A 26,313-nucleotide genomic window follows, 5' to 3' on the forward strand; every position below is an offset into this window, starting at 1 on the left:
CACCCCCTGCCACTCTGCTTCTTGTCCCGTCCCATCCCCAACGGATTATTTCTTTCTTGCCCCACCCAGTGACGGACTCCACCGGCCACATCCTCTTGGCTCTCTCCAGCTATATACCCATCCCCGGCAGACGTCCCTCTAACCTGCTCTTACAAATCTGCAGGGAGGGAGCGTCCACAACCTGCCTAGGCAATTTATTCCGGTGCTTCGCCACCCTGCCAGGAAGATCTTCCTAATGTCCAACCTAAACCTGCCCCTTGCTGCAATTTACCCCCATTGCTTCTTGTCCTGGCCTCGGAGGCGAAGGAGAACAACTCTTCTCCCTCCTCCTCCTGACAACCTTTTCAAAGGGGATCTCCGCCCCTACAGGCCCACGCTGCAGTGCTGCCCCGGCCCCTCCTTCCCGGTTGTAGCCCAACTCCGGCGGGTCACCCCCGCTTACCCCGCCCGGCTCCCGCAGTACCGGGGGGGGGCACGGGCAGAGACAAGGGGGCCGGGGCTGGGCTGCAGCGGGGGCCGGCCATCAGGGCGGCGGCTCTGCGCCCGTCCTTCCCCCCGGGCCTCGGTCCCGAACCGGGCCCCGAGCCGCGGGCTGAGCGGGGCCGTGAGGCAGGGACTGGACCGGCGCAGAGCTGTTCTGGCCCCGCCGCGGCACATACCGGGCCCGCAGCGAACGGACGTGGGAGAGTCTCGGCTCCGGCTCCGGCTCCGGGCGCCCACGCGGCCTCCCCCTGCCGAGGCCGGAACGCCCCTTCTCACGTGACCGCCGCTTCCGAGCCTCCCGGGCAAAGGTCCTGGGGGCGGGTCACGTGGCCAAGAGGCGCGGGTGCCTGGGGCAGCCGCCTGGAGACTCGCGGGCGCCGAGTGCGCGCGGGTCAAGCCAGGGGCGGAGTCAGGGCCCGTTACCTGGCCCCGGGCGTTGCCTTGGCGACAGTGTCAGTTACTGGCTGCTCCCCCTCCCCCCGGCGATGAGGGCGGTGACTGGGGACCTCTCTCCTCTCCCCTCCCCCACAGAAGTGGCAGGTTTGAATAAGCTTTGGTGGTGCCCAGAATGGGTCCAAGTCCCCCCCCCACCCTCCCACCCCTTCCTAAGGCTCTGGGAGGGGAGTTGGGGTGCGGGCTCTGGGCTGGGTGCAGGAGGGGGTGCGGGCTCTGGGAGGGGGGTTGGGGTCAGGGCTCTGGGCTGGGTGCAGGAGGGGGTGCGGGCTCTGGGAGGGGGGTTGGGGTGCGGGCTCTGGGCTGGGTGCAGGAGGGGGTGCGGGCTCTGGGAGGGGGGTTGGGGTGCGGGCTCTGGGCTGGGTGCAGGAGGGGGTGCGGGCTCTGGGAGGGGGGTTGGGGTTGATGGCTCTGGGCTGGGTGCAGGAGGGGGTGCGGGCTCTGGGAGGGGGGTTGGGGTGCGGGCTCTGGGCTGGGTCCAGGAGGGGGTGCGGGCTCTGGGAGGGGGGTTGGGGTGCGGGCTCTGAGCTGGGTGCAGGACGGGGTGCGGGCTCTGGGAGGGGAGTTGGGGTGCGGGCTCTGGGCTGGGTGCAGGAGGGGGTGCGGGCTCTGGGAGGGGGGTTGGGGTGCGGGCTCTGGGCTGGGTGCAGGAGGGGGTGCGGGCTCTGGGAGGGGGGTTGGGGTGCGGGCTCTGGGCTGGGTGCAGGAGGGGGTGCGGGCTCTGGGAGGGGGGTTGGGGTGCGGGCTCTGGGCTGGGTGCAGGAGGGGGTGCGGGCTCTGGGAGGGGGGTTGGGGTGCGGGCTCTGGGCTGGGTGCAGGAGGGGGTGCGGGCTCTGGGAGGGGGGTTGGGGTGCGGGCTCTGGGCTGGGTGCAGGAGGGGGTGCGGGCTGTGGGAGGGGGGTTGGGGTGCGGGCTCTGAGCTGGATGCAGGAGGGGGTGTGGGCTCTGGGAGGGGGGTTGGGGTTGATGGCTCTGAGCTGGGTGCAGGAGGGGGTGCGGGCTCTGGGAGGGGGGTTGGGGTGCGGGCTCTGGGCTGGGTGCAGGAGGGGGTGCGGGCTCTGGGAGGGGGGTTGGGGTGCGGGCTATGGGCTGGGTGCAGGGGGGGTGCGGGCTCTGGGAGGGGGGTTGGGGTGCGGGCTCTGAGCTGGGTGCAGGAGGGAGTGCGGGCTCTGGGAGGGGGGTTGGTGTGCAGGCTCTGGGCTGGGTGCAGGAGGGGGTGCGGGCTCTGGGAGGGGGGTTGGGGTGCGGGCTCTGAGCTGGATGCAGGAGGGGGTGCGGGCTCTGGGAGGGGGGTTGGGGTCAGGGCTCTGGGCTGGGTGCAGGAGGGAGTGCGGGCTCTGGGAGGGGGGTTGGGGTGCGGGCTCTGAGCTGGGTGCAGGAGGGAGTGCGGGCTCTGGGAGGGGGGTTGGGGTGTGGGCTCTGGGCTGGGTGCAGGAGGGGGTGCGGGCTCTGGGAGGGGGGTTGGGGTGTGGGCTCTGGGCTGGGTGCAGGAGGAGGTGTGGGCTCTGGGAGGGGGGTTGGGGTCAGGGCTCTGAGCTGGATGCAGGAGGGGGTGCGGGCTCTGGGAGGGGGGTTGGGGTGCGGGCTCTGAGCTGGGTGCAGGAGGGGGTGCGGGCTCTGGGAGGGGGGTTGGGGTTGATGGCTCTGAGCTGGGTGCAGGAGGGGGTGCGGGCTCTGGGAGGGGGGTTGGGGTGCGGGCTCTGAGCTGGGTGCAGGAGGGAGTGCGGGCTCTGGGAGGGGGGTTGGGGTGTGGGCTCTGGGCTGGGTGCAGGAGGAGGTGTGGGCTCTGGGAGGGGGGTTGGGGTCAGGGCTCTGAGCTGGATGCAGGAGGGGGTGCGGGCTCTGGGAGGGGGGTTGGGGTGCGGGCTCTGAGCTGGGTGCAGGAGGGGGTGCGGGCTCTGGGAGGGGGGTTGGGGTTGATGGCTCTGAGCTGGGTGCAGGAGGGGGTGCGGGCTCTGGGAGGGGGGTTGGGGTGCGGGCTCTGAGCTGGGTGCAGGAGGGAGTGCGGGCTCTGGGAGGGGGGTTGGGGTGTGGGCTCTGGGCTGGGTGCAGGAGGGGGTGCGGGCTCTGGGAGGGGGGTTGGGGTGTGGGCTCTGGGCTGGGTGCAGGAGGGGGTGCGGGCTCTGGGAGGGGGGTTGGGGTGCGGGCTCTGAGCTGGGTGCAGGAGGGGGTGCGGGCTCTGGGAGCGGGGTTGGGGTGCGGGCTCTGAGCTGGGTGCAGGAGGGGGTGCGGGCTCTGGGAGGGGGGTTGGGGTGCGGGCTCTGAGCTGGGTGCAGGAGGGAGTGCGGGCTTTGGGAGGGGGGTTGGGGTCAGGGCTCTGAGCTGGATGCAGGAGGGGGTGCGGGCTCTGGGAGGGGGGTTGGTGTGCAGGCTCTGGGCTGGGTGCAGGAGGGGGTGCGGGCTCTGGGAGGGGGGTTGGGGTGCGGGCTCTGGGCTGGGTGCAGGAGGGGGTGCGGGCTCTGGGAGGGGGGTTGGGGTGCGGGCTCTGGGCTGGGTGCAGGAGGGGCTGTGGGCTCTGGGAGGGGGGTTGGGGTGTGGGCTTTGGGCTGGGTGCAGGAGGGGGTGCGGGCTCTGGGAGGGTAGTTGGGGTCAGGGCTCTGAGCTGGATGCAGGAGGGGGTGCGGGCTCTGGGAGGGGGGTTGGGGTGCGGGCTCTGGGCTGGGTGCAGGAGGGAGTGTGGGCTTTGGGAGGGGGGTTGGGGTGCGGGCTCTGGGCTGGGTGCAGGAGGGGTTGCAGGCTCTGGGAGGAGAGTTGGGGTGCAGGCTCTGAGCTGGGTGCAGGAGGGAGTGCGGGCTCTGGGAGGGGAGTTGGGGTGCGGGCTCTGGGCTGGGTGCAGGAGGGGGTGCGGGCTCTGGGAGGGGGGTTGGGGTGCGGGCTCTGGGCTGGGTGCAGGAGGGGGTGCGGGCTCTGGGAGGGGAGTTGGGGTTCGGGCTCTGAGCTGGATGCAGGAGGGAGTGCGGGCTCTGGGAGGGGGGTTGGGGTGCGGGCTCTGGGCTGGGTGCAGGAGGGGGTGCGGGCTCTGGGAGGGGGGTTGGGGTGCGGGCTCTGGGAGGGGGGTTGGGGTGCGGGCTCTGAGCTGGATGCAGGAGGGGGTGCGGGCTTTGGGAGGGGAGTTGGGGTGTGGGCTCTGAGCTGGGTGCAGGAGGGGGTGCGGGCTCTGGGAGGGGGGTTGGGGTGCGGGCTCTGGGCTGGGTGCAGGAGGGGGTGCGGGCTCTGGGAGGGGGGTTGGGGTGCGGGCTCTGAGCTGGATGCAGGAGGGGGTGCGGGCTCTGGGAGGGGGGTTGGGGTGCGGGCTCTGAGCTGGGTGCAGGAGGGGGTGCGGGCTCTGGGAGGGGGGTTGGGGTTGATGGCTCTGAGCTGGGTGCAGGAGGGGGTGCGGGCTCTGGGAGGGGAGTTGGGGTTGATGGCTCTGAGCTGGGTGCAGGAGGGGGTGTGGGCTCTGGGAGGGGGGTTGGGGTGCGGGCTCTGAGCTGGGTGCAGGAGGGGGTGTGGGCTCTGGGAGGGGGGTTGGGGTGCGGGCTCTGAGCTGGGTGCAGGAGGGGGTGCGGGCTCTGGGAGGGGGTTGGGGTGCGGGCTCTGGGCTGGGTGCAGGAGGGGGTGCGGGCTCTGGGAGGGGGGTTGGGGTGCGGGCTCTGAGCTGGGTGCAGGAGGGGGTGCAGGCTCTGGGAGGGGGGTTGGGGTGCGGGCTCTGGGCTGGGTGCAGGAGGGGGTGCGGGCTCTGGGAGCGGGGTTGGGGTTCGGGCTCTGAGCTGGGTGCAGGAGGGGGTGCGGGCTCTGGGAGGGGAGTTGGGGTTGATGGCTCTGAGCTGGGTGCAGGAGGGGGTGCGGGCTCTGGGAGGGGGGTTGGGGTTGATGGCTCTGAGCTGGGTGCAGGAGGGGGTGCGGGCTCTGGGAGGGGAGTTGGGGTTCGGGCTCTGAGCTGGATGCAGGAGGGGGTGCGGGCTCTGGGAGGGGGGTTGGGGTGCGGGCTCTGGGCTGGGTGCAGGAGGGGGTGCGGGCTCTGGGAGGGGGGTTGGGGTGCGGGCTCTGGGCTGGGTGCAGGAGGGGGTGCGGGCTCTGGGAGGGGGGTTGGGGTGCGGGCTCTGGGCTGGGTGCAGGAGGGGGTGCGGGCTCTGGGAGGGGGGTTGGGGTGCGGGCTCTGGGCTGGATGCAGGAGGGGGTGCGGGCTCTGGGAGGGGGATTGGAGTGCGGGCTCTGAGCTGGGTGCAGGAGGTGGTGCGGGCTCTGGGAGGGGGGTTGGTGTGCAGGCTCTGAGCTGGGTGCAGGAGGGGGTGCGGGCTCTGGGAGGGTAGTTGGGGTGCGGGCTCTGAGCTGGGTGCAGGAGGGGTGCGGGCTCTGGTAGGGGGGTTGGGGTTGATGGCTCTGAGCTGGGTGCAGGAGGGGGTGCGGGCTCTGGGAGGGGGGTTGGGGTGCGGGCTCTGAGCTGGGTGCAGGAGGGGGTGCGGGCTCTGGGAGGGGGGTTGGGGTGTGGGCTCTGGGCTGGGTGCAGGAGGGGGTGCGGGCTCTGGGAGGGGGGTTGGGGTGCGGGCTCTGAGCTGGGTGCAGGAGGGGGTGCAGGCTCTGGGAGGGGGGTTGGGGTGCGGGCTCTGGGCTGGGTGCAGGAGGGGGTGCGGGCTCTGGGAGCGGGGTTGGGGTGTGGGCTCTGGGCTGGGTGCAGGAGGGGGTGTGGGCTCTGGGAGGGGGGTTGGGGTGCGGGCTCTGAGCTGGGTGCAGGAGGGGTGCGGGCTCTGGGAGGGGGGTTGGGGTGCGGGCTCTGAGCTGGGTGCAGGAGGGAGTGCGGGCTTTGGGAGGGGGGTTGGGGTCAGGGCTCTGAGCTGGATGCAGGAGGGGGTGCGGGCTCTGGGAGGGGGGTTGGTGTGCAGGCTCTGGGCTGGGTGCAGGAGGGGGTGCGGGCTCTGGGAGGGGGGTTGGGGTGCGGGCTCTGGGCTGGATGCAGGAGGGGGTGCGGGCTTTGGGAGGGGAGTTGGGGTGTGGGCTCTGAGCTGGGTGCAGGAGGGGGTGCGGGCTCTGGGAGGGGGGTTGGGGTGCGGGCTCTGGGCTGGGTGCAGGAGGGGGTGCGGGCTCTGGGAGGGGGGTTGGGGTGCGGGCTCTGAGCTGGATGCAGGAGGGGGTGCGGGCTCTGGGAGGGGGGTTGGGGTGCGGGCTCTGAGCTGGGTGCAGGAGGGGGTGCGGGCTCTGGGAGGGGGGTTGGGGTTGATGGCTCTGAGCTGGGTGCAGGAGGGGGTGCGGGCTCTGGGAGGGGAGTTGGGGTTGATGGCTCTGAGCTGGGTGCAGGAGGGGGTGTGGGCTCTGGGAGGGGGGTTGGGGTGCGGGCTCTGAGCTGGGTGCAGGAGGGGGTGTGGGCTCTGGGAGGGGGGTTGGGGTGCGGGCTCTGAGCTGGGTGCAGGAGGGGGTGCGGGCTCTGGGAGGGGGTTGGGGTGCGGGCTCTGGGCTGGGTGCAGGAGGGGGTGCGGGCTCTGGGAGGGGGGTTGGGGTGCGGGCTCTGAGCTGGGTGCAGGAGGGGGTGCAGGCTCTGGGAGGGGGGTTGGGGTGCGGGCTCTGGGCTGGGTGCAGGAGGGGGTGCGGGCTCTGGGAGCGGGGTTGGGGTTCGGGCTCTGAGCTGGGTGCAGGAGGGGGTGCGGGCTCTGGGAGGGGAGTTGGGGTTGATGGCTCTGAGCTGGGTGCAGGAGGGGGTGCGGGCTCTGGGAGGGGGGTTGGGGTTGATGGCTCTGAGCTGGGTGCAGGAGGGGGTGCGGGCTCTGGGAGGGGAGTTGGGGTTCGGGCTCTGAGCTGGATGCAGGAGGGGGTGCGGGCTCTGGGAGGGGGGTTGGGGTGCGGGCTCTGGGCTGGGTGCAGGAGGGGGTGCGGGCTCTGGGAGGGGGGTTGGGGTGCGGGCTCTGGGCTGGGTGCAGGAGGGGGTGCGGGCTCTGGGAGGGGGGTTGGGGTGCGGGCTCTGGGCTGGGTGCAGGAGGGGGTGCGGGCTCTGGGAGGGGGGTTGGGGTGCGGGCTCTGGGCTGGATGCAGGAGGGGGTGCGGGCTCTGGGAGGGGGATTGGAGTGCGGGCTCTGAGCTGGGTGCAGGAGGTGGTGCGGGCTCTGGGAGGGGGGTTGGTGTGCAGGCTCTGAGCTGGGTGCAGGAGGGGGTGCGGGCTCTGGGAGGGTAGTTGGGGTGCGGGCTCTGAGCTGGGTGCAGGAGGGGTGCGGGCTCTGGTAGGGGGGTTGGGGTTGATGGCTCTGAGCTGGGTGCAGGAGGGGGTGCGGGCTCTGGGAGGGGGGTTGGGGTGCGGGCTCTGAGCTGGGTGCAGGAGGGGGTGCGGGCTCTGGGAGGGGGGTTGGGGTGTGGGCTCTGGGCTGGGTGCAGGAGGGGGTGCGGGCTCTGGGAGGGGGGTTGGGGTGCGGGCTCTGAGCTGGGTGCAGGAGGGGGTGCAGGCTCTGGGAGGGGGGTTGGGGTGCGGGCTCTGGGCTGGGTGCAGGAGGGGGTGCGGGCTCTGGGAGCGGGGTTGGGGTGTGGGCTCTGGGCTGGGTGCAGGAGGGGGTGTGGGCTCTGGGAGGGGGGTTGGGGTGCGGGCTCTGAGCTGGGTGCAGGAGGGGTGCGGGCTCTGGGAGGGGGGTTGGGGTGCGGGCTCTGAGCTGGGTGCAGGAGGGAGTGCGGGCTTTGGGAGGGGGGTTGGGGTCAGGGCTCTGAGCTGGATGCAGGAGGGGGTGCGGGCTCTGGGAGGGGGGTTGGTGTGCAGGCTCTGGGCTGGGTGCAGGAGGGGGTGCGGGCTCTGGGAGGGGGGTTGGGGTGCGGGCTCTGGGCTGGGTGCAGGAGGGGGTGCGGGCTCTGGGAGGGGGGTTGGGGTGCGGGCTCTGGGCTGGGTGCAGGAGGGGCTGTGGGCTCTGGGAGGGGGGTTGGGGTGTGGGCTTTGGGCTGGGTGCAGGAGGGGGTGCGGGCTCTGGGAGGAGAGTTGGGGTGCAGGCTCTGAGCTGGGTGCAGGAGGGAGTGCGGGCTCTGGGAGGGGAGTTGGGGTGCGGGCTCTGGGCTGGGTGCAGGAGGGGGTGCGGGCTCTGGGAGGGGGGTTGGGGTGCGGGCTCTGGGCTGGGTGCAGGAGGGGGTGCGGGCTCTGGGAGGGGAGTTGGGGTTCGGGCTCTGAGCTGGATGCAGGAGGGAGTGCGGGCTCTGGGAGGGGGGTTGGGGTGCGGGCTCTGGGCTGGGTGCAGGAGGGGGTGCGGGCTCTGGGAGGGGGGTTGGGGTGCGGGCTCTGGGAGGGGGGTTGGGGTGCGGGCTCTGAGCTGGATGCAGGAGGGGGTGCGGGCTTTGGGAGGGGAGTTGGGGTGTGGGCTCTGAGCTGGGTGCAGGAGGGGGTGCGGGCTCTGGGAGGGGGGTTGGGGTGCGGGCTCTGGGCTGGGTGCAGGAGGGGGTGCGGGCTCTGGGAGGGGGGTTGGGGTGCGGGCTCTGAGCTGGATGCAGGAGGGGGTGCGGGCTCTGGGAGGGGGGTTGGGGTGCGGGCTCTGAGCTGGGTGCAGGAGGGGGTGCGGGCTCTGGGAGGGGGGTTGGGGTTGATGGCTCTGAGCTGGGTGCAGGAGGGGGTGCGGGCTCTGGGAGGGGAGTTGGGGTTGATGGCTCTGGGCTGGGTGCAGGAGGGGGTGCGGGCTCTGGGAGGGGGGTTGGGGTGCGGGCTCTGAGCTGGATGCAGGAGGGGGTGCGGGCTCTGGGAGGGGGGTTGGGGTGCGGGCTCTGAGCTGGGTGCAGGAGGGGGTGCGGGCTCTGGGAGGGGGGTTGGGGTTGATGGCTCTGAGCTGGGTGCAGGAGGGGGTGCGGGCTCTGGGAGGGGAGTTGGGGTTGATGGCTCTGAGCTGGGTGCAGGAGGGGGTGTGGGCTCTGGGAGGGGGGTTGGGGTGCGGGCTCTGAGCTGGGTGCAGGAGGGGGTGTGGGCTCTGGGAGGGGGGTTGGGGTGCGGGCTCTGAGCTGGGTGCAGGAGGGGTGCGGGCTCTGGGAGGGGGGTTGGGGTCAGGGCTCTGAGCTGGGTCCAGGAGGGGGTGCGGGCTCTGGGAGGGGGGTTGGGGTGCGGGCTCTGAGCTGGGTGCAGGAGGGGGTGCGGGCTCTGGGAGGGGGGTTGGGGTTGATGGCTCTGAGCTGGGTGCAGGAGGGGGTGCGGCCTCTGGGAGGGGAGTTGGGGTTGATGGCTCTGAGCTGGGTGCAGGAGGGGGTGCGGGCTCTGGGAGGGGAGTTGGGGTTCGGGCTCTGAGCTGGATGCAGGAGGGGGTGCGGGCTCTGGGAGGGGGGTTGGGGTGCGGGCTCTGGGCTGGGTGCAGGAGGGGGTGCGGGCTCTGGGAGGGGGGTTGGGGTGCGGGCTCTGGGCTGGGTGCAGGAGGGGGTGCGGGCTCTGGGAGGGGGGTTGGGGTGCGGGCTCTGGGCTGGGTGCAGGAGGGGGTGCGGGCTCTGGGAGGGGGGTTGGGGTGCGGGCTCTGGGCTGGATGCAGGAGGGGGTGCGGGCTCTGGGAGGGGGATTGGAGTGCGGGCTCTGAGCTGGGTGCAGGAGGTGGTGCGGGCTCTGGGAGGGGGGTTGGTGTGCAGGCTCTGAGCTGGGTGCAGGAGGGGGTGCGGTCTCTGGGAGGGTAGTTGGGGTGCGGGCTCTGAGCTGGGTGCAGGAGGGGTGCGGGCTCTGGTAGGGGGGTTGGGGTTGATGGCTCTGAGCTGGGTGCAGGAGGGGGTGCGGGCTCTGGGAGGGGGGTTGGGGTGCGGGCTCTGAGCTGGGTGCAGGAGGGGGTGCGGGCTCTGGTAGGGGGGTTGGGGTTGATGGCTCTGAGCTGGGTGCAGGAGGGGGTGCGGGCTCTGGGAGGGGGGTTGGGGTGCGGGCTCTGAGCTGGGTGCAGGAGGGGGTGTGGGCTCTGGGAGGGGGGTTGGGGTGCGGGCTCTGAGCTGGGTGCAGGAGGGGGTGCGGGCTCTGGGAGGGGGGTTGGAGTTGATGGCTCTGAGCTGGGTGCAGGAGGGGGTGCGGGCTCTGGGAGGGGGGTTGGGGTGCGGGCTCTGAGCTGGGTGCAGGAGGGGGTGCGGGCTCTGGGAGGGGGGTTGGGGTGCGGGCTCTGGGCTGGGTCCAGGAGGGGGTGCGGGCTCTGGGAGGGGGGTTGGGGTGCGGGCTCTGGGCTGGGTGCAGGACGGGGTGCGGGCTCTGGGAGGGGGATTGGAGTGCGGGCTCTGAGCTGGGTGCAGGAGGGGGTGCGGGCTCTGGTAGGGGGGTTGGGGTTGATGGCTCTGAGCTGGGTGCAGGAGGGGGTGCGGGCTCTGGGAGGGGAGTTGGGTGCGGGCTCTGAGCTGGGTGCAGGAGGGGGTGCGGGCTCTGGGAGGGGGGTTGGGGTGCGGGCTCTGGGCTGGGTGCAGGAGGGGGTGCGGGCTCTGGGAGGGGGGTTGGGGTGCGGGCTCTGGGCTGGGTGCAGGAGGGGGTGCGGGCTCTGGGAGGGGGATTGGAGTGCGGGCTCTGAGCTGGGTGCAGGAGGGGGTGCGGGCTCTGGTAGGGGGGTTGGGGTTGATGGCTCTGAGCTGGGTGCAGGAGGGGGTGCGGGCTCTGGGAGGGGAGTTGGGGTTCGGGCTCTGAGCTGGATGCAGGAGGGGGTGCGGGCTCTGGGAGGGGGGTTGGGGTGCGGGCTCTGGGCTGGGTGCAGGAGGGGGTGCGGGCTCTGGGAGGGGGGTTGGGGTGCGGGCTCTGGGCTGGGTGCAGGAGGGGGTGCGGGCTCTGGGAGGGGGGTTGGGGTGCGGGCTCTGGGCTGGGTGCAGGAGGGGGTGCGGGCTCTGGGAGGGGGGTTGGGGTGCGGGCTCTGGGCTGGATGCAGGAGGGGGTGCGGGCTCTGGGAGGGGGATTGGAGTGCGGGCTCTGAGCTGGGTGCAGGAGGTGGTGCGGGCTCTGGGAGGGGGGTTGGTGTGCAGGCTCTGAGCTGGGTGCAGGAGGGGGTGCGGGCTCTGGGAGGGGAGTTGGGGTGCGGGCTCTGAGCTGGGTGCAGGAGGGGTGCGGGCTCTGGTAGGGGGGTTGGGGTTGATGGCTCTGAGCTGGGTGCAGGAGGGGGTGCGGGCTCTGGGAGGGGGGTTGGGGTGCGGGCTCTGAGCTGGGTGCAGGAGGGGGTGCGGGCTCTGGTAGGGGGGTTGGGGTTGATGGCTCTGAGCTGGGTGCAGGAGGGGGTGCGGGCTCTGGGAGGGGGGTTGGGGTGCGGGCTCTGAGCTGGGTGCAGGAGGGGGTGTGGGCTCTGGGAGGGGGGTTGGGGTGCGGGCTCTGAGCTGGGTGCAGGAGGGGGTGCGGGCTCTGGGAGGGGGGTTGGAGTTGATGGCTCTGAGCTGGGTGCAGGAGGGGGTGCGGGCTCTGGGAGGGGGGTTGGGGTGCGGGCTCTGAGCTGGGTGCAGGAGGGGGTGCGGGCTCTGGGAGGGGGGTTGGGGTGCGGGCTCTGGGCTGGGTCCAGGAGGGGGTGCGGGCTCTGGGAGGGGGGTTGGGGTGCGGGCTCTGGGCTGGGTGCAGGACGGGGTGCGGGCTCTGGGAGGGGGATTGGAGTGCGGGCTCTGAGCTGGGTGCAGGAGGGGGTGCGGGCTCTGGTAGGGGGGTTGGGGTTGATGGCTCTGAGCTGGGTGCAGGAGGGGGTGCGGGCTCTGGGAGGGGAGTTGGGGTGCGGGCTCTGAGCTGGGTGCAGGAGGGGGTGCGGGCTCTGGGAGGGGGGTTGGGGTTGATGGCTCTGAGCTGGGTGCAGGAGGGGGTGCGGGCTCTGGGAGGGGGGTTGGGGTGCGGGCTCTGGGGTGGGTCCAGGAGGGGGTGCGGGCTCTGGGCTGGGTCCAGGAGGGGGTGCGGGCTCTGGGAGGGGGGTTGGGGTGCGGGCTCTGAGCTGGGTGCAGGACGGGGTGAGGGCTCTGGGAGGGGGGTTGGTGTGCAGGCTCTGAGCTGGGTGCAGGAGGGGGTGCGGGCTCTGGGAGGGGGGTTGGGGTGCGGGCTCTGAGCTGGGTGCAGGAGGGGGTGCGGGCTCTGGTAGGGGGGTTGGGGTTGATGGCTCTGAGCTGGGTGCAGGAGGGGGTGCGGGCTCTGGGAGGGGGGTTGGGGTGCGGGCTCTGAGCTGGGTGCAGGAGGGGGTGCGGGCTCTGGGAGGGGGGTTGGGGTGCGGGCTCTGAGCTGGGTGCAGGAGGGGGTGCGGGCTCTGGGAGGGGGGTTGGGGTGCGGGCTCTGGGCTGGGTCCAGGAGGGGGTGCGGGCTCTGGGAGGGGGGTTGGGGTGCGGGCTCTGGGCTGGGTCCAGGAGGGGGTGCGGGCTCTGGGAGGGGGGTTGGGGTGCGGGCTCTGAGCTGGGTGCAGGACGGGGTGCGGGCTCTGGGAGGGGAGTTGGTGTGCGGGCTCTGGGCTGGGTGCAGGGGGGGTGCGGGCTCTGGGAGGGAGGTTGGGGTGCGGGCTCTGGGCTGGGTGCAGGAGGGGGTGCGGGCTCTGGGAATGGAGTTGGGGTGCGGGCTCTGAGCTGGATGCAGGAGGGGGTGCGGGCTCCGGGAGGGGGGTTGGGGTGCGGTCTCTGGGCTGGGTGCAGGAGGGGGTGCGGGCTCCGGGAGGGGAGTTGGGGTGCGGGCTCTGGGCTCGGTGCAGGAGGGGGTGCGGGCTCTGGGAGGGGAGTTGGGGTGCGGGCTCTGGGCTGGGTGCAGGAGGGGGTGCGGGCTTTGGGAGGGGGTTTGGGGTGCAGGCTCTGAGCTGGGTGCAGGAGGGAGTGTGGGCTTTGGGAGGGGGGTTGGGGTGCGGGCTCTGGGCTGGGTGCAGGAGGGGGTGCGGGCTCTGGGAGGAGAGTTGGGGTCAGGTCTCTGAGCTGGATGCAGGAGGGGGTGCGGGCTCTGGGAGGGGGGTTGGGGTCAGGTCTCTGAGCTGGATGCAGGAGAGGGTGCGGGCTCTGGGAGGGGGGTTGGGGTCAGGGCTCTGGGCTGGGTGCAGGAGGGGGTGCGGGCTCTGGGAGGGGGGTTGGGGTGCGGGCTCTGGGCTGGGTGCAGGAGGGGGTGTGGGCTTTGGGAGGGGGGTTGGGGTGCGGGCTCTGGGCTGGGTGCAGGAGGGGCTGCGGGCTCTGGGAGGGGAGTTGGGGTCAGGGCTCTGAGCTGGGTGCAGGAGGGAGTGCGGGCTCTGGGAGGGGGGTTGGGGTGTGGGCTCTGAGCTGGGTGCAGGAGGGGGTGCGGGCTCTGGGAGGGGGGTTGGGGTCAGGTCTCTGAGCTGGATGCAGGAGAGGGTGCGGGCTCTGGGAGGGGGGTTGGGGTCAGGGCTCTGGGCTGGGTGCAGGAGGGGGTGCGGGCTCTGGGAGGGGGGTTGGGGTCAGGTCTCTGAGCTGGATGCAGGAGAGGGTGCGGTCTCTGGGAGGGTGGTTGGGGTCAGGGCTCTGGGCTGGGTGCAGGAGGGAGTGCGGGCTCTGGGAGGGGGGTTGGGGTGTGGGCTCTGAGCTGGGTGCAGGAGGGGGTGCGGGCTCTGGGAGGGGGGTTGGGGTCAGGTCTCTGAGCTGGATGCAGGAGAGGGTGCGGGCTCTGGTAGGGGGGTTGGGGTCAGGGCTCTGGGCTGGGTGCAGGAGGGGGTGCGGGCTCTGGGAGGAGAGTTGGGGTCAGGGCTCTGGGCTGGGTGCAGGAGGGGGTGCGGGCTCTGGGAGGGGAGTTGGGGTGCGGGCTCTGGGCTGGGTGCAGGAGCGGGTGCGGGCTCTGGGAGGGGAGTTGGGGTGCGGGCTCTGGGCTGGATGCAGGAGGGAGTGTGGGCTTTGGGAGGGGGGTTGGGGTGCGGGCTCTGGGCTGGGTGCAGGAGGGGGTGCGGGCTTTGGGAGGGGGGTTGGGGTGCGGGCTCTGGGCTGGGTGCAGGAGGGGGTGCGGGCTTTGGGAGGGGGGTTGGGGTGCGGGCTCTGGGCTGGGTGCAGGAGGGGGTGCGGGCTCTGGGAGGGGGGTTGGGGTGCGGGCTCTGGGCTGGGTGCAGGAGGGGGTGCGGGCTCTGGGAGGGGGGTTGGGGTGCGGGCTCTGAGCTGGGTGCAGGAGGGGGTGCGGGCTCTGGGAGGGGGGTTGGGGTCAGGTCTCTGAGCTGGATGCAGGAGAGGGTGCGGGCTCTGGGAGGGGGGTTGGGGTCAGGGCTCTGAGCTGGATGCAGGAGGGAGTGCGGGCTCTGGGAGGGGGGTTGGGGTGCGGGCTCTGAGCTGGGTGCAGGAGGGGGTGCGGGCTCTGGGTGGGGAGTTGGAGTGCGGGCTCTGAGCTGGATGCAGGAGGGGGTGCGGGCTCTGGGAGGGGAGTTGGGGTCATGGCTCTGAGCTGGGTGCAGGAGGGAGTGCGGGCTCTGGGAGGGGTGTTGGGGTGCGGGCTCTGGGCTGGGTGCAGGAGGGGGTGCGGGCTCTGGGAGGCGGGTTGGGGTGTGGGCTCTGAGCTGGGTGCAGGAGGGGGTGCGGGCTCTGGGAGGGGGGTTGGGGTCAGGTCTCTGAGCTGGATGAAGGAGAGGGTGCGGGCTCTGGGAGGGGGGTTGGGGTCAGGGCTCTGGGCTGGGTGCAGGAGGGGGTGCGGGCTCTGGGAGGAGAGTTGGGGTCAGGGCTCTGGGCTGGGTGCAGGAGGGGGTGCGGGCTCTGGGAGGGGGGTTGGGGTGCGGGCTCTGGGCTGGGTGCAGGAGGGGGTGTGGGCTTTGGGAGGGGGGTTGGGGTGCGGGCTCTGGGCTGGGTGCAGGAGGGGCTGCGGGCTCTGGGAGGGGAGTTGGGGTCAGGGCTCTGAGCTGGGTGCAGGAGGGAGTGCGGGCTCTGGGAGGGGGGTTGGGGTGTGGGCTCTGAGCTGGGTGCAGGAGGGGGTGCGGGCTCTGGGAGGGGGGTTGGGGTCAGGTCTCTGAGCTGGATGCAGGAGAGGGTGCGGGCTCTGGGAGGGGGGTTGGGGTCAGGGCTCTGGGCTGGGTGCAGGAGGGGGTGCGGGCTCTGGGAGGGGGGTTGGGGTCAGGTCTCTGAGCTGGATGCAGGAGAGGGTGCGGTCTCTGGGAGGGTGGTTGGGGTCAGGGCTCTGGGCTGGGTGCAGGAGGGAGTGCGGGCTCTGGGAGGGGGGTTGGGGTGTGGGCTCTGAGCTGGGTGCAGGAGGGGGTGCGGGCTCTGGGAGGGGGGTTGGGGTCAGGTCTCTGAGCTGGATGCAGGAGAGGGTGCGGGCTCTGGTAGGGGGGTTGGGGTCAGGGCTCTGGGCTGGGTGCAGGAGGGGGTGCGGGCTCTGGGAGGAGAGTTGGGGTCAGGGCTCTGGGCTGGGTGCAGGAGGGGGTGCGGGCTCTGGGAGGGGAGTTGGGGTGCGGGCTCTGGGCTGGGTGCAGGAGCGGGTGCGGGCTCTGGGAGGGGAGTTGGGGTGCGGGCTCTGGGCTGGATGCAGGAGGGAGTGTGGGCTTTGGGAGGGGGGTTGGGGTGCGGGCTCTGGGCTGGGTGCAGGAGGGGGTGCGGGCTTTGGGAGGGGGGTTGGGGTGCGGGCTCTGGGCTGGGTGCAGGAGGGGGTGCGGGCTTTGGGAGGGGGGTTGGGGTGCGGGCTCTGGGCTGGGTGCAGGAGGGGGTGCGGGCTCTGGGAGGGGGGTTGGGGTGCGGGCTCTGGGCTGGGTGCAGGAGGGGGTGCGGGCTCTGGGAGGGGGGTTGGGGTGCGGGCTCTGAGCTGGGTGCAGGAGGGGGTGCGGGCTCTGGGAGGGGGGTTGGGGTCAGGTCTCTGAGCTGGATGCAGGAGAGGGTGCGGGCTCTGGGAGGGGGGTTGGGGTCAGGGCTCTGAGCTGGATGCAGGAGGGAGTGCGGGCTCTGGGAGGGGGGTTGGGGTGCGGGCTCTGAGCTGGGTGCAGGAGGGGGTGCGGGCTCTGGGTGGGGAGTTGGAGTGCGGGCTCTGAGCTGGATGCAGGAGGGGGTGCGGGCTCTGGGAGGGGAGTTGGGGTCATGGCTCTGAGCTGGGTGCAGGAGGAAGTGCGGGCTCTGGGAGGGGTGTTGGGGTGCGGGCTCTGGGCTGGGTGCAGGAGGGGGTGCGGGCTCTGGGAGGCGGGTTGGGGTGTGGGCTCTGAGCTGGGTGCAGGAGGGGGTGCGGGCTCTGGGAGGGGGGTTGGGGTCAGGTCTCTGAGCTGGATGAAGGAGAGGGTGCGGGCTCTGGGAGGGGGGTTGGGGTCAGGGCTCTGGGCTGGGTGCAGGAGGGGGTGCGGGCTCTGGGAGGAGAGTTGGGGTCAGGGCTCTGGGCTGGGTGCAGGAGGGGTGCGGGCTCTGGGAGGGGAGTTGGGGTGCGGGCTCTGGGCTGGATGCAGGAGGGAGTGTGGGCTTTGGGAGGGGGGTTGGGGTGCAGGCTCTGGGCTGGGTGCAGGAGGGGGTGCGGGCTTTGGGAGGGGGGTTGGGGTGCGGGCTCTGGGCTGGGTGCAGGAGGGGGTGCGGGCTCTGGGAGGGGGGTTGGGGTGCGGGCTCTGGGCTGGGTGCAGGAGGGAGTGTGGGCTTTGGGAGGGGGGTTGGGGTGCGGGCTCTGGGCTGGGTGCAGGAGGGGGTGCGGGCTCTGGGAGGAGAGTTGGGGTCAGGTCTCTGAGCTGGATGCAGGAGGGGGTGCGGGCTCTGGGAGGGGGGTTGGGGTGCGGGCTCTGGGCTGGGTCCAGGAGGGGGTGCGGGCTCTGGAAGGGGGGTTGGGGTGCGGGCTCTGAGCTGGGTGCAGGAGGGGGTGCGGGCTCTGGTAGGGGGGTTGGGGTTGATGGCTCTGAGCTGGGTGCAGGAGGGGGTGCGGGCTCTGGCAGGGGAGTTGGGGTGTGGGCTCTGGGCTGGGTGCAGGAGGGGGTGCGGGCTCTGGGAGGGGGGTTGGGGTGTGGGCTCTGGGCTGGGTGCAGGGGGGGTGCGGGCTCTGGGAGGGGGGTTGGGGTGCGGGCTCTGGGCTGGGTGCAGGAGGGGGTGCGGGCTCTGGGAGGGGGGTTGGGGTGTGGTCTCTGAGCTGGATGCAGGAGGGGGTGCGGGCTCTGGGAGGGGAGTTGGGGTGCGGGCTCTGGGCTGGGTGCAGGAGGGGGTGCGGGCTCTGGGAGGGGGTTTGGGGTGCGGGCTCTGGGCTGGGTGCAGGAGGGGGTGCGGGCTCTGGGAGGGGGGCTGGGGTGCGGGCTCTGGGCTGGGTGCAGGAGGGGGTGCGGGCTCTGGGAGGGGGGTTGGGGTGCGGGCTATGGGCTGGGTGCAGGGGGGGTGCGGGCTGTGGGAGGGGGGTTGGGGTGTGGGCTCTGAGCTGGGTGCAGGAGGGGGTGCGGGCTCTGGGAGGGGGGTTGGGGTGCGGGCTCTGAGCTGGATGCAGGAGGGGGTGCGGGCTCTGGAAGGGGGGTTGGGGTGTGGGCTCTGAGCTGGGTGCAGGAGGGGGTGCGGGCTCTGGGAGGGGGGTTGGGGTGCGGGCTCTGGGCTGGGTGCAGGAGGGGGTGCAGGCTCTGGGAGGGTAGTTGGGGTCAGGGCTCTGGGCAGGGTCCAGGAGGGGGTGCGGGCTCTGGGAGGGGGGTTCGGGTGTGGGCTCTGAGCTGGGTGCAGGAGGGGGTGCGGGCTCTGGGAGGGGGGTTGGGGTGTGGGCTCTGAGCTGGGTGCAGGAGGGGGTGCGGGCTCTGGGTGGGGAGTTGGGATGCAGGCTCTGAGCTGGGTGCAGGAGGGGGTGCGGGCTCTGGGTGGGGAGTTGGGATGCAGGCTCTGAGCTGGGTGCAGGAGGGGGTGCGGGCTCTGGGAGGGGGGTTCGGGTGTGGGCTCTGAGCTGGGTGCAGGAGGGGGTGCGGGCTCTGGGAGGGGGGTTGGGGTGTGGGCTCTGAGCTGGGTGCAGGAGGGGGTGCGGGCTCTGGGAGGGTAGTTGGGGTCAGGGCTCTGGGCTGGGTGCAGGAGGGGGTGTGGGCTCTGGGAGGGGGGTTGGGGTCAGGGTTCTGGGCTGGGTGCAGGAGGGGGTGCGGGCTCTGGGAGGGGGGTTGGGGTCAGGGATCTGGGCTGGGTGCAGGAGGGGGTGCGGGCTCTGGGAGGGGGGTTGGGGTGCGGGCTCTGGGCTGGGTCCAGGAGGGGGTGCGGGCTCTGGGTGGGTAGTTGGGGTCAGGGCTCTGGGCTGGGTCCAGGAGGGGGTGCGGGTTCTGGGAGGGGGGTTCGGGTGTGGGCTCTGAGCTGGGTGCAGGAGGGGGTGCGGGCTCTGGGAGGAGAGTTGGGGTCAGGGCTCTGGGCTGGGTGCAGGAGGAGGTGTGGGCTCTGGGAGGGGGGTTGGTGTGCAGGCTCTGGGCTGGGTGCAGGAGGGGGTACGGGCTCTGGGAGGGGGGTTGGGGTGCGGGCTCTGAGCTGGGTGCAGGAGGGGGTGCGGGCTCTGGGAGGGGGGTTGGGGTGCGGGCTCTGGGCTGGGTGCAGGAGGGGGTGCGGGCTCTGGGAGGGGGGTTGGGGTGCGGGCTCTGGGCTGGGTGCAGGAGGGGGTGCGGGCTCTGGGTGGGTAGTTGGGGTCAGGGCTCTGGGCTGGGTCCAGGAGGGGGTGCGGGTTCTGGGAGGGGGGTTGGGGTGCGGGCTCTGGGCTGGGTCCAGGAGGGGGTGCGGGCTCTGGGAGGGTAGTTGGGGTCAGGGTTCTGGGCTGGGTGCAGGAGGAGGTGTGGGCTCTGGGAGGGTAGTTGGGGTCAGGGCTCTGAGCTGGGTGCAGGAGGGGGTGCGGGCTCTGGGAGGGTAGTTGGGGTCAGGGCTCTGGGCTGGGTGCAGCAGGAGGTGTGGGCTCTGGGAGGGGGGTTGGTGTGCAGGCTCTGGGCTGGGTGCAGGAGGGGGTGCGGGCTCTGGGAGGGGGGTTGGGGTCAGGGCTCTGAGCTGGGTGCAGGAGGGGGTGCGGGCTCTGGGAGGGGGGTTGGGGTCAGGGCTCTGGGCTGGGTGCAGGAGTCGGTGCGGGCTCTGGGAGGAGAGTTGGGGTCAGGGCTCTGAGCTGGGTGCAGGAGGAGGTGCGGGCTCTGGGAGGGGGGTTGGGGTGCAGGCTCTGGGCTGGGTCCAGGAGGGGGTGCGGGCTCTGGGAGGAGAGTTGGGGTCAGGGCTCTGGGCTGGGTGCAGGAGGAGGTGTGGGCTCTGGGAGGGGGGTTGGGGTGCGGGCTCTGGGTTGGGTCCAGGAGGGGGTGCGGGCTCTGGGAGGAGAGTTGGGGTCAGGGCTCTGGGCTGGGTGCAGGAGGAGGTGTGGGCTCTGGGAGGGGGGTTGGTGTGCAGGCTCTGGGCTGGGTGCAGGAGGGGGTGCGGGCTCTGGGAGGGGGGTTGGTGTGCAGGCTCTGGGCTGGGTGCAGGAGGGGGTGCGGGCTCTGGGAGGGGGGTTGGTGTGCAGGCTCTGGGCTGGGTGCAGGAGGGGGTGCGGGCTCTGGGAGGGGGGTTGGGGTGCGGGCTCTGAGCTGGATGCAGGAGGGGGTGCGGGCTCTGGGAGGGGGGTTGGGGTGTGGGCTCTGAGCTGGATGCAGGAGGGGGTGCGGGCTCTGGGAGGGGGGTTGGGGTGTGGGCTCTGGGCTGGGTGCAGGAGGGGGTGCGGGCTCTGGGAGGGGGGTTGGGGTGTGGGCTCTGGGCTGGGTGCAGGAGGGGGTGCGGGCTCTGGGAGGGGGGTTGGGGTGCGGGCTCTGGGCTGGATGCAGGAGGGGGTGCGGGCTCTGGGAGGGGGGTTGGGGTGCGGGCTCTGGGCTGGGTGCAGGAGGGAGTGTGGGCTCTGGGAGGGGGGTTGGGGTGTGGGCTCTGGGCTGGGTGCAGGAGGAGGTGTGGGCTCTGGGAGGGGGGTTGGGGTCAGGGCTCTGAGCTGGGTGCAGGAGGGGGTGCGGGCTCTGGGAGGGGGGTTGGGGTGTGGGCTCTGGGCTGGGTGCAGGAGGGGGTGCGGGCTCTGGGAGGGGGGTTGGGGTCAGGGCTCTGGGCTGGGTGCAGGAGGGGGTGCGGGCTCTGGGAGGGGGGTTGGGGTGTGGGCTCTGGGCTGGGTGCAGGAGGGGGTACGGGCTCTGGGAGGGGGGTTGGGGTCAGGGCTCTGGGCTGGGTGCAAGAGGGGGTACGGGCTCTGAGCTGGGTGCAGGATGGGGTGCGGGCTTTGGGGTGTGGCTGGGGATGAAGGCTTTGGGGTGCAGGAAGGGGTTCCTGGTTTGGCGGGGCTCAGGGCTGGGGCAGGGAATTGGGGTGCAGACTTACCTCTGGCAGCTCCCGCTCAGCAGCGCAGCCAGGGTGCAGAGGCAGGCTTCCTGCCTGTCCTGGCACCGCGTACCACGCCGAGCCCTAGAAGTGGCCAGCAGCAGGTCTGGCTCCTATGAGGAGGCATGGAAGCCACTTCATGAGACTTTCGCTCTCAGGCACCACCCCCTCTCCCCCAATTCACATTGGCTGGTTCCCAGCCAATGGGAGTGCAGAGCCAATGCTTGGGGTGGGAGCAGCGTGCTGAGTTCCATGCCCCCCCTGCCTAGAAGCCAGACCCACTGCTGGCCACTTCCAGGGCGCAGCGCAGCGTCGAAACAGATAGGCACTAACCTGCATTAGCTGAGCAGCACGGCTGACGGGACTTTTAATATCCCGGTCAACGGTGCTGACCAGAGCGACCCAGTGCCTGACATGCTACGACCCAGTACAGGGTCGCAACCCGAACTTTGAAAAACGCTGAGTTACAGGGTCCCTCTCTCCCCCACACCCAGCTGATGGTGTCAGTTACTGGGTGCCTCCCTCCTGCCCCACCGATGGTGTCAATTACTGGGTCCTTCTCTCCCCCCCACCCCTCAGTGATGGGGTCCGTGACTGGGTGCTCCTTTTCTCCCTGCCCTGCGGGAGCTGTCCCAACAACGGGGTCGGTGACTGGGTGGCTCCTGCCCCGTGGGTGCCACCCTGGCAACCAGGTCAGTGACTGGGTGCCCCCTCCAGGCGCCACCCTGACACTGCTGCTCAGTGTTCTGGGGGTCTTGCACCTCTCATCAGAGCCAGTATTAACACACTCTCCACCTGGCACCCGCGCCAGCCTCCTTAGGGGCTCCTGCAGGCAGTACTAAGCAGACGGGAAGCGCACTGATGAGCGGCTCCGGGTGTCACAGACACGCCCCACCAGCTTCCGGTCCAGAATTGACCTATAGCTTCATGGCTTATCCGTGTAGGAATGGCGTTGGGCTCATCTTGGGCAGCACCTGTCTCCCTTGCATCAGTGTCCCTTGTCAAAACAATCCGGTGAGTGGCATTGGCCTGGAAGTGACACATGCACCACACTTACGTACACCCCTTTCACACACGCACACCCACATACAGACACACATCCCCTACCCCCAGAAAGCGTAGGACCTAGATCTTGTCTCTGTACAGTTGCCCTTGGCTCTGTCTCGGTGCCTGTCAATTCCTCAGCCAGGTACACTGTGACAGGGGGATTGGGGAGGGCTGGAGTGGAGTTGGAATGGAGGCCTGGTTTTGCATTGATTGAACTAGCACTTAGGGGTTTTATCTCAAAACACGTGGATTTTCTCCTGATAGGTCTGTGACACTTCACCCCATATTCTTCCCAGTAATATTATTATGATATGATTATGGCATAATTATGATGCACTTTGTACAAGTCGGGTCAAGTGAGGTGTCATTGAAAAGGTTATGGTTTGCTGAATATGATTATCCTATTTGTATGCATGTATCATTTTTGTATCTGAAGTTATAAATACTGACTATGTATCTGTACTTCAAATGTATTTACACCTGGGTAATACCCACTAGACAAGATGTTCTCAGTCTAGATAGTGGGTGGGGAAGGGTCTATTCAGGGCAATGGGCTATTAAGAACAATAGGCCTTAGGAGAAGCTTATCTCCCACCTGGTTAGCCTTCCTGAGAACGCTACGGACAGCCTGTAAGTAATGGCTGCTCTGACTCGACAAGGACATGTGACCAGGCCACATGATACTGGACTCCATTTTGGGATGTCAGTATTTTTCCACAAACTGGTCTGGGAACCAAGCTCTACAAGGGCAGGCTTCTGCCTCAGCAGGGAGTGAGTGGAGCTTGAGGACAGTTCCCCTTGCAGCCTTTGCAGAGGAGTCTAAGGCCTTGGCTACACTGGCGCTGCACAGCGCTGCAACTTGCTGCGCTCAGGGGTGTGAAAAAACACCCCCTTGAGCGCAGCGAGTGCAGCGCTGTAATTACAGCGCCAGTGTAATCAGCGCCTGCAGTGCTGCACGCTCCCTCGCAGCACTGCAAGCTACTCCCCTCGGAGAGGTGGAGTACTTACAGCGGCACGACTACAGTCGCGCTTGAATCTTCAAGGGATCCAAGGCCTAACAAGCTGCACTGGGATCTATTTACAAAGTTGGGTTGATTTCACGGTGTAATTAGGAAAGTTGCAAACACGCAATGGGCATTGAGGGAAGCCTTGTGGGCACTCTGTTAAAGGGTCTCTAGGGTGGATGGAGGAGAAAGACACTTCATTAAAACTCATACAGAACATGTGTCACTGGGAGAGGGCCTAAGGGGGCAGGATGAGGAAACTACAGTGGAGCCCAAAGAGCTCAACCTGCATTGGCATCTCAAGCTATCCCAGTTCCGGCACCGGGGATATGACGGAGGCAGCCGGGCCTGTCAGGAGGCTGCTCAGAGCAGCCAGTATCAGCCCAGCTAGGGCTTTGTTATCATAATAAATAAAATCACTAACACTTATCCTTTGGGTCTGGTTGACTTTGCTATCCGTTCCTCAGTCAGGATGTGGTCCAGGTTCTATAGTGATAGTGTTCACTGCAGAATGTGGTAGGAAGTCCATATTCCAATCCAGCCCAGTTTTGGAGTGGCCCATGTGAAACAAGTTGGGGTGGGTTGGGGGTCTGAGCCCAGGGGCCTGATGGCTACAGCCCTTGGCAAACGGGGCCACAGTGGCTGGGCTAGGTAATCCGACTCCTCCAAGGCCTGGCTGGAGCTGGAGCTGAAGCTGCTGTATTAGGAGCAGTCTTCAGTCTGCAGCTCTGCTACTCTGGCACTGAACTGACACCTTTCCAAGAGGCAGGAGGAAGCCATGGGGCACACCTGGCCCATAAGGAATGGGAGCTCCTCTGGGCCTAAGGCCCCCACATGCTTTATCTGAGCTTTCGAAATACCTGAGAGCAGGGGCCAAACTCCTTAGCAATGACTTATTAGGAGACCATCACATGGACCCCTCCCCTCCCGTTCCTGGTTCAGGCCCCTCCCTGTGTACTGGGCATGTTTCCCCTAAGCTCTGGCCCCAGGCTAATTCTTCACCTCTTGCTCAGGGTTCAGAAAAGCCCTGTGCTGCAAATGCTGTGGTGTGACAGCTTAAAAGTGACAAGATTTAAAGTGCTTATATCCCAATGCTAGGAGTCTATATAATAAGATGGGTGACCTAGAGTGCCTTGTATGTAACTAGAGTGCCTGGGACCCCTGCAACGAGCGTGTGCTGCAGACCTGCAGGATCGGTTGACGCTACGCACGTCTCATGCGGCGCCTCATGGTCTCAGACACCATCCGATGGTCCAGGGACATCTACATCGAGCACATCACCGGCCACCGACAGTACCAGGAGGCGTGAGCCAGTGTGACATAGTTCTCCCACTACAAGAAAGGGACCAAGTGATCACCTCCGTTGGATCATATGAACTGGAACCATAAACTCCCTGAACATTAAATCTCACCAAATGAGAGTCAATCCATCCTCATCATCATATCCACTCATTATAATCTACACCCGAACATAGCCACTTTATGAACTTCATACCCTCATATCTCAATGTCTATACTTTGACCCATCAACCTTTTACCCCCAATCGGGGATATTGCAGATTATGTATTCCTCATGCCACCTTATCTTAAACCAAACTTTGCACCCTCGATAATCTGTATGTTATTCCCTGATAACCAGAAACTTCTATGCTCAAACTCTGTTCAGTATTTTTTTAACATCATCTTAATAAAATTTTTAAATCTGTTCTTATTAAATGAGGATTTGATATATTAGACATCACAGAAACTTGGGGGAATGAGGATAATCAATGGGACATAGTAATACCAGGGTACAAAATATATCAGAAGGATAGAACAGGTCATGCTGGTGGGAGAGAAAGGAAGTGTAGAATCAAGTAAAAATCTTAAATGAACCAAACTGTACCATGGTATCTCTATGGATAGTAATTCCATGCTCTAATAATAAGAACATAGCAGTAGGGATATATTACCAACCACCTGACCAGGATGGTGATAGTGACTGTGAAATGCTCAGGGAGATTAGAGAGGCTATTAAAATAAAAAACTCAAGAATAATGGGGGAATTAAATTATCCCCCTATAGACTGGGGATACAGTGGGGAGTAGAGCTGAGAGGGGGTGGGGTGTAGAAATGAGGGGGTACAGTGGGGGAGTAGAGCTGAGGGGGGGATTGGGTGTAGAAATGAGGGGGTACAGTGGGGGAGTAGAGCTGAGGGGGGATGGGGAGTAGAGCTGAGGGGATACAATGGGGGAGTAGAGCTGAGGGGGATGGGGTGTAGAAATGAGAGGGGTACAGTGGGGGAGTAGAGCTGAGGGGGATGGGGTGTAGAAATGAGGGGGGTACAGTGGGGGAGTAGAGCTGAGGGGGGATGGGGTGTAGAAATGTGGGGGAGTAGAGCCGAGGGGGATGGGGTGTATAAATGAAGGGGGGTACAGTGGGGGAGTAGAGCCGAGGGGAATGGGGTGTATAAATGAAGGGGTACAGTGGGGGAGTAGAGCCGGGGGGGATGGGGTGTAGAAATGAGAGGGTAAGCGAGTCCAGGTATATTGGCGTCCCTTATAGGTAAAGGCAAACAAATACTGCAACTTAGTGGATCGGTAAAAGATACGACCCAAGGTGGGCTATCTCTGGATGGCATGACCGGCGAGGGGGCTGCCTGGGTCTAGGATTGGGTGACTACATCTTTCCTCCCATTCTCCTCCCCGCATGAACCACTCACTGATCTGATCACCTTACCGGAGGCAATTAAGAGTACGCGGCATCATCTCTCTGAGACTAGCCGACGCTCTTTGCTGAAGGGGGTGTAGGAGGGTCGTGGACATCCTTGATAAATATTTCCTGTGCGAGTGCCCGAGGAGTGGTGTGGTAATTAGCTTTATGAGCTGCTGACTCAGCGGACAGGATAGAGACGTGTCTTAGTTTACGAGCCGCTGCAACGAACAGGGCACCTCCACACGCTTAGAGAATGGGTGGAAATCAGTCCAAGACTACTCCCGCTCCACCGAAAGGCACGCCTGCTTATGCAGCCGAAGAAGTGGCTATTCACCCACGAAAGCTCATGCTCCACTACATCTGTTAGTCTATAAGGTGCCACAGGACTCTTTGCTGTATTTTATGTATGTGCATTATGGTCCCGGGACTTGTAAGTATTTAGAGAATTGGAATTTTTACACGCGTGATGATTTAGCTAAACAATTCCCACTAGAAGGTATCTTTGATTTAAATAAGATTGTCCGCCTCAGAGGCGCTCTTGTGTCACCTAAAATCCCCGATGGGCAGTGGGAACAGTTTGTTTATTGGTGGGAGGAAGCTACCAAGAGGCTCCATGATTTGCAACCTGAGAGTGGATTTTGTTTCTTCCACAGGGGTCAAGCTTCAGTTGTGGAGGAATTTTCCACAACGGAGTGAATTTTAGGGAGAAAGCACCAAATTCTCCCTGGGATAAGCGGGCATGTGCCCCATTGAAATCCACGGAAGCTATGCCATTTTATGCCAGGGCTGGATTGGGACCAAGTTTTTACAATGGGGTTGACATTACTTGGACCAGCAAGAAAATCACCACTGCAGTAGCCAAATCCAAGAGAACCAGTTGAAACTGATCAGTTCTTCGAAGAGGAATTCATTACTATTGAGTTAAGCCCTGTGTATGGAAACTCATTCAGAGGAGACTTCCTGTTCCTCAGACATGAACAGAACATCTTGAAGAGCTGAGGGGTGGGGAGTTTGTTGCACCTTCAGTATAAAAATGAAGTTATAAAAGGAGCTGAGCTGGGGGGACTTCTCTGCTCTTATTCAAATTAATAAAAAGAAATGCTCCTCTCTGTCATTTTGCCACTCGATGTGGGAGAAGTTGCCCAGGAAACAGACCACAGCAGCAGACATCAAACAGCATGCAAAGTGCTAGACAGCTCCCATCAGACAGTCTACAGCAGACATCACATACACGGCCCCAGATTCATCTCTCATGTAACTCCTTTGGCTTCAATCACCAGAGGTGAATCTGGTCCCTGGGACTTGTATATCTAAGGGGCTCTTCCATTAGACATGTAATTCCTTTGCTACACCGAGGTCAGATGCTTTGGAGAAGGATTTTAGTGACAATTAAACCTGTTGAAGAGGAACTTTTGGGGGGGATTTTCTGGTACTAACTCTGTCCATCCCCTGCTCTACCAACAGCTACTAAGGCCATGGTTCAGTTCAGGGAAGGAGTGGGAGAGAGAAAGGGCCTTGCAGGCCAGCACCCAGCTGCTAACTGCCTATCAAGAGACAGTTAATAGCACAGTGAGTATAGCCTTACTCTTCCTTGAGC

At 67.3% G+C, this 26,313-nt stretch overlaps 1 protein-coding gene and 1 long non-coding RNA gene across 3 annotated transcripts in view; one reads left to right on the forward strand and one right to left on the reverse strand.

Annotated features, from left to right (window-relative positions):
• ILVBL (ilvB acetolactate synthase like) overlaps positions 1 to 706 on the reverse strand; it is a 31,162-nt gene extending 30,456 nt beyond the window's left edge. The window contains exon 1 of one of the 2 annotated variants that reach the window (XM_054012768.1): positions 660 to 706. The gene's annotated coding sequence lies outside the window, so the exon portion shown is untranslated. The remainder of the gene's footprint in view (positions 1 to 659) is intronic. The other variant, XM_054012766.1, reaches the window with a different exon arrangement.
• On the forward strand, positions 704 to 23,721 carry LOC128828262 (uncharacterized). Its single transcript, XR_008443173.1, has 3 exons — positions 704 to 1,023; positions 20,783 to 20,985; positions 23,170 to 23,721. It is a non-coding gene; the product is annotated as an uncharacterized LOC128828262 (long non-coding RNA).
• Positions 23,722 to 26,313: the final 2,592 nt, after the last annotated feature.

This window comes from Malaclemys terrapin, chromosome 23, assembly GCF_027887155.1.
Source record: "Malaclemys terrapin pileata isolate rMalTer1 chromosome 23, rMalTer1.hap1, whole genome shotgun sequence".
Taxonomy (NCBI): domain Eukaryota; kingdom Metazoa; phylum Chordata; order Testudines; family Emydidae; genus Malaclemys; species Malaclemys terrapin.